The sequence below is a fragment of the Paramormyrops kingsleyae genome, chromosome 1 (genome assembly GCF_048594095.1).
Source record: "Paramormyrops kingsleyae isolate MSU_618 chromosome 1, PKINGS_0.4, whole genome shotgun sequence".
NCBI classification, from domain to species: Eukaryota; Metazoa; Chordata; class Actinopteri; order Osteoglossiformes; family Mormyridae; genus Paramormyrops; species Paramormyrops kingsleyae.
Genome location: NC_132797.1, coordinates 18,703,856 through 18,709,788, shown reverse-complemented (window position 1 = coordinate 18,709,788; position 5,933 = coordinate 18,703,856). Strand labels below are relative to the sequence as shown.

General features: G+C 39.9%; 1 long non-coding RNA gene across 1 annotated transcript; it reads right to left on the bottom strand.

Annotated features, from left to right (window-relative positions):
* Positions 1–455: 455 nt before the first annotated feature.
* LOC111847030 (uncharacterized) lies at positions 456–4,709 on the bottom strand. The gene is made up of 4 exons (XR_011982926.1): positions 4,665–4,709; positions 1,637–1,906; positions 1,404–1,538; positions 456–830 (listed from the first exon to the last, which is right to left on the bottom strand). It is a non-coding gene; the product is annotated as an uncharacterized lncRNA (long non-coding RNA).
* Between the last annotated feature and the right edge of the window lie 1,224 nt (positions 4,710–5,933).

Genomic DNA, 5,933 nt, shown 5'->3' with positions numbered 1-5,933 from the left:
TGTAGTCACGGTTTTTCTAGTAGTAGTGGTAGTTGTGGTTGGTGTTGTGGTTGGTTTTCTAGTAGTAGTGGTAGTAGTGGTTCGCATTGTGGTTGTAGTGATTGGTTTTCTAGTAGTTGTGGTAGTTGTGGTTGGTTTTCTAGTAGTAGTGGTAGTAGTGGTTCGCGTTGTGGTTGTAGTCATGAGTTTTCTAGTAGTAGTGATAGTAGTGGTTCGTGTTGTGGTTGTAGTGGTTGGTTTTCTAGTAGTAGTGGTTTGCGTTGTGATTGTAGTGGTTGGTTTTCTAGTAGTAGTGGTAGTAGTGGTTCGCGTTGTGGTTGTAGTCATGGGTTTTCTAATAGTAGTGGTAGTAGTGGTTCGCGTTGTGATTGTAGTGGTTGGTTTTCTAGTAGTAGTGGTAGTAGTAGTAGTAGTTCGCGTTGTGGTTGTAGTGATTGGTTTTCTAGTAGTAGTGGTAGTAGTGGTTCGCGTTGTGGTTGTAGTGGTTGGTTTTCTAGTGGTAGTGGTAGTAGTAGTTCGCGTTGTGGTTGTAGTCATGGGTTTTCTAATAGTAGTGGTAGTTGTGGTTGGTATTTTTATAGTAGTGGTAGGCATTGTGGTTGTAGTTATTGGTTTTCTAGTAGTTGTGATAGTAGTGGTTGATTTTGTAGTAGTTGGTGTTGTGTTTATAGTATTCATTTTTTTAGTAGCTGTGGTAGGTTTTGTGGTTGTAGTGGTTGGTGTTGTGGGTCTAGTGGATGTTTTTCCGTCAGTGGTGGTCGATGTCGTTGTGGTGCTAGTAGCGATCCTCCTAGTGGTGGTGATGGTAGTTGGGGGTATTGTAAAAAAATCTGTAAAATAGTGTAAAATGAGTGATCAGAAGGAGACAATAAAATTACTAATAACATACATTTCTTAACAACTACAGTAGCATTACTGTAACACATAAGCTATCTATTTTGTGTGATTCTGTATTTAAAACAAATTAATGATAATGAAAATACTGAGAGTATTAGTAAGAAACCTTCATGTAGGCTTATTTTGTTTTCTTCTTTCAAATTAAATAAATTTATGCTGGACACTTGGATGTCACAATTATTTTCACATTATGCATTTTCAGCAGTAAATGTGGATCAATTGATTCATTGGTCAAATTCATAGTCCATGTTGATGAGAGCATATAAACAAACAAAAGAAACAAAAGCATCTAGTTTGAACTATACTAGACATATTGCAGATGAATACTCAAAGAAATTATACCAAAGAAATTTTACCAAATAATTCCTTATATAAATTAAGCATGCTGATAGGTGTTCTGATTTAGCTAAATGGTATATAACAAATTATTTATTCATCATTTATTATAACATTTATTATCAGTTCTTTACTATAAATTTGGTTTTCCTGGCGAAGAACCCCCTTACCGTTTAGCAGATAGGTTGTTGTCCCTGGTGTTCTTTTCAATGGACAGTCAGTCTCTTTATCACAGTGAAATAACCAGCAGTTATCTTGTCCTGCTACAGGACGGTTGTACACAACCAAGTTGCACTTCTTCACACCTGCAGGAAAGTACGAGTCAGAGGCCGTGTGTTGTCTTTGAAGAGCTTTTGAGATGCTTCTTAACAGAACAGCAGAAGTTGCGGCAATCTTGGGTTACCTTGGACTGTGTTTCCCAAGCAACATTCCTGGATGCAGTCCTCCGGATATAAACTTTGCTGCGACTTCAGAAAAGTTTGGACTTTTGTCATAGATGTTCTCACATCCACGGACATGCTGGTGCGTGGTACCGGGAGACATTGTCTTAGTCCTGAAGCAGACGTACAGGCACACAGCAGTACCACAGCAACCAGCAGGTTCGCATTCCAAGGGCCCATCGAAGATGCTGCCATGTCCAGAGGGCCTCACAGGGAGTCGGGTCCAGCGAGGCCTACAGGGTACCATTGCTGACCGTTAACAAAAACGCCTTCTAACTAGCCGACTGACTGACTGTCAGAGAAGGAAAAGCCTTTATACTGATGGTAAAAAGGTTATTTAACATCTTCTATTATAATTAAGGCAGCACAATATCACATCGCAATAAGTGAAATTTCCGTGAGTAATATTGCGATATTTAAACAACAGAAAAGGAGATGAAATTACCCGAAATAAACTATAGCTAATAGAAGTTATCCACCAACTGAGAGTGTCAGATAAGTTGGCGTGTTGCTGCAGGTTGTGGCAACGCAAAGCAATGCTGACAGCTGCAATGTAATTATTGTGCATATGTGCACATCATGATGACGATGCTGGGATGATATATCTTGTGACACAAATTATAATCACATCACGGGTATTCACTGTTGAGGACACTAGTAACTTACCAGTTCTTATTACTAATCCAACATCGTCTATAACTAATATATATATAACTGAAGCTGATGTTTTGCAAAGCCTAGCTAAGCTCAAAATAAATAAATCACAGGGCCCTGATGGCATCTTACCTATAGTGTTAAAAGAGATGAGGGATATTATTTGCCGACCCTTAACATTACTGTTTCAAAAATCCTTATCTGAAGGTGTGGTACCTTCTGATTGGAAGCATGCCAACATAACGCCCATTTTCAAGAAAGGGGATAGAAGTAATTTGTCAAACTATAGGCCAATCAGTCTAACTTGTATAACTGGTAAAGTTATGGAGGCTATAATCAAAGAGAAAATGGTAGATTACCTGGACTCAAATAACATTTTGAGGGATAGCCAGCATGGATTTAGGAGAGGTAGATCCTGTTTAACAAATCTGTTGGAGTTTTTTGAGGAAGCTACACAGGAAGTTGATGATAAGAAGGCCTATGATGTCATCTATTTAGATTTCCAAAAGGCTTTTGATGTTGTTCCCCACAAGAGGCTCTCACTTAAACTCAAAGCGACAGGTATTTTAGGAACTGTAGCGACTTGGATTGATAACTGGTTAACGGATAGGAAGCAGCGAGTAGTTATAAGAGGCTCGATGTCACAGTGGGCCTACGTTCATAGTGGGGTACCGCAGGGTTCAATTTTAGGACCACTTTTGTTCCTTATTTACATAAATGATATAGACACCAATATATACAGTAAACTGGTGAAATTTGCAGATGACACCAAGGTGGGTGGTGTAGCAGATACTGAACTAGCGGCTCAGCAGCTACAGCGGGATCTTAATTTAATTAGTGACTGGGCTGACACCTGGCAGATGAAATTTAACATAGACAAATGTAAGGTACTCCATGTAGGGAGCAGAGATATAAAGTACAGGTATTTTATGGGACCAACTGAAATAAAGGTAGCTGATTATGAGAAAGACCTTGGTGTGTATGTTGATGCTTCCATGTCTCATTCTCGCCAGTGCGGGGAAGCAATAAAAAAGGCCAATAGGATGTTGGGGTATATCTCCAGGTGTGTGGAGTTTAAGTCAAGGGAGGTAATGCTAAGATTATACAATTCCTTGGTGAGACCTCACCTAGAATATTGTGTACAGGTTTGGTCACCATATCTTAAAAAGGACATAGCGGCCTTAGAAAAGGTGCAGCGTAGGGCCACAAGAATGATTCCTGGTCTTAGAGGAATGTCATACGAGGAAAGGTTATTTGAGCTAAATCTGTTCAGCCTCAAGCAAAGGAGACTGAGGGGGGACATGATCCAGGTCTATAAGATTCTAACAGGTTTGGATGCTGTTCAACCGAATAGTTACTTCAGCATTAGTTCAAATACAAGAACTCGTGGCCATAGGTGGAAATTAGCGGGGGAACATTTCAAACTGGATTTAAGGAAGCACTTCTTTACACAGCGTGTAGTCAGAGTATGGAATAGTCTTCCTGATAACGTAGTGCAAGCTGAATCCTTGGGTTCCTTTAAATCAGAGCTAGATAAGATTTTAACAACTCTGAGCTATTAGTTAAGTTCTCCCCAAGCGAGCTCGATGGGCCGAATGGCCCCCTCTCGTTTGTATATTTCTTATGTTCTTATGTTCTTATGTTCTTAAATTTTTATTTATGGTGAACGAAAAAAATATTTCAAATTCTCCTGCAGTTTTAATCCAAATCTTTGTTAATGCTCTTCTACTGGAAGCAAAGCCAAAGCCTTAAAATGTAAATCCTTTTTACCGTTTTTGGTTGAAACACAAAAGCACTACCTGAAAAGGAGAGGAAATAAAGAGGAAGAGTATGCGGCCCCCATTCAATCAGCAAACTCCTTGCCTCCCAGCTAATTACCTTTTGTAAACACCTCCTCACCTTTAATTGTAGCTGTGAGTTTTAGAGACAGTGTTCTCTATTTACATCCTTGTATGTTATTTCAGAAACTCAAAGCATATAAGGTTCAGTGTCACTTGACAGGTGGTAATGGTGCTAGGACTAGAGCCTCAGACTTCAGCTTTCTTACTGAGAGTAAATCAAAGCTGCCCCCGGCACTGTTTGTTATGCCTATTACACATGACTGCCTTGTGAAGATCATTTTCACAAAAACCAGGCTATGTGCCATATGCCTATAGGACATACAGTTCATTTTATGGTGATATATTAGATAAATGCATGGAAATGATAAAGGTAGCAGATCAAAAGCAACGTCTTGCAATACCAGCTAGAGTAAAATGTTAAACAGAGAAACAGAGATAAGTTACAAGAAAACACCGGAGCATTAAAATACAATAAATAAATGAGATTTGAACAGACCTGGGTAAGCGTATCTGTACTGAAGTGAGCTGTCTTGAAGGTGACCCAACTCAGGTCCAGAGTCCAGTCCGAACTCCATACTTCATCTTACAGTGGAACTTTGTCCTCTTTTATGAGTTTTTAAATGACTTATTCACGGAGGTGGATAGTTCATGTTCAGTAAGTAAAAATGAAGACCAAGACTTTGTTTCAACCAACCAGTTGAGTATAAAGAGTAACAGTCTTGGTCTGGATTTTTACTTTCTGGACCTGAACTATCTACCTATGCTTATTCATTGTGTGCTTTTCTCATATTCATACATTTCATCTGATATTCACAGTAAACAAGAAAAGTCTGTGGTTAATGTTTGCTAGCTGCCATTTTATGTCAGGATCCTATCCCAGGAACAAGGGGTGCAGGCAGGAACCAACCCTGGGCAGTCAGTAACACACCACAAGGTGCACACACTCACAGGGCCAATCTAGACTCACCAATCAACCTGCCCTGTACGCTTTTGGACTGTGGGAGGAAATCGGAGCCCCCAGTGGAAACCCACACAAACACAGGGAGAGCGTGCAAACTCCACACAGAAAGGACCCGGGACCGAACCCAGGACCTTCTTGCTGTGCATAACAATAATTTCTCCAGCCAGGAAAATCATAAATGTGTACATAATCATTTTCCTGCAATATGAAATACTGTCTCACAATCCTGGCTAGGATAAGTGGTACCCTAATGGTTAGGGAAGCGCACTTGTAATTGAAAGATTACTGGTTTGAATCTCTAACCAGCAAAGTACCACCAAGCTACCCTGAGCAACGTAGCGCCACTGGGCACTGAATTTGCTGGCCCCTGCTATGCTGCAGTGTCACATGTAGGTTAAAGGCAGTTGACATATTTTATTGTTGTGTGTCAACAATGACAACTAATCACTTCACTGGAAGATGGATAACATGTATAACAAACTGACAATAACCTCCCAAACTCAGTAAAATGCAAGTTATTGACAATCAGCTGTATGTTCCAACAGAAATTACCCCAATAGAGCAGTTTTAGACTGTAAAAGTCTTTAATACATAACACCAAAGTACATACAAACTGACACCAAACATAGCGCATGGAGGGAAGATTGAGGTCAAGATTAAGTTCAGCAAAGATGTGGAGAGTATTGGTAACAGGGAGTAGGTGCTGGACAGGAAATCAAAGGTAAGTGTAAGGATCCCACCTTATATTCTCAGTGATTATGTATAACAGGAAATGAATGGATTCACACTTTACTCCCTCTCACC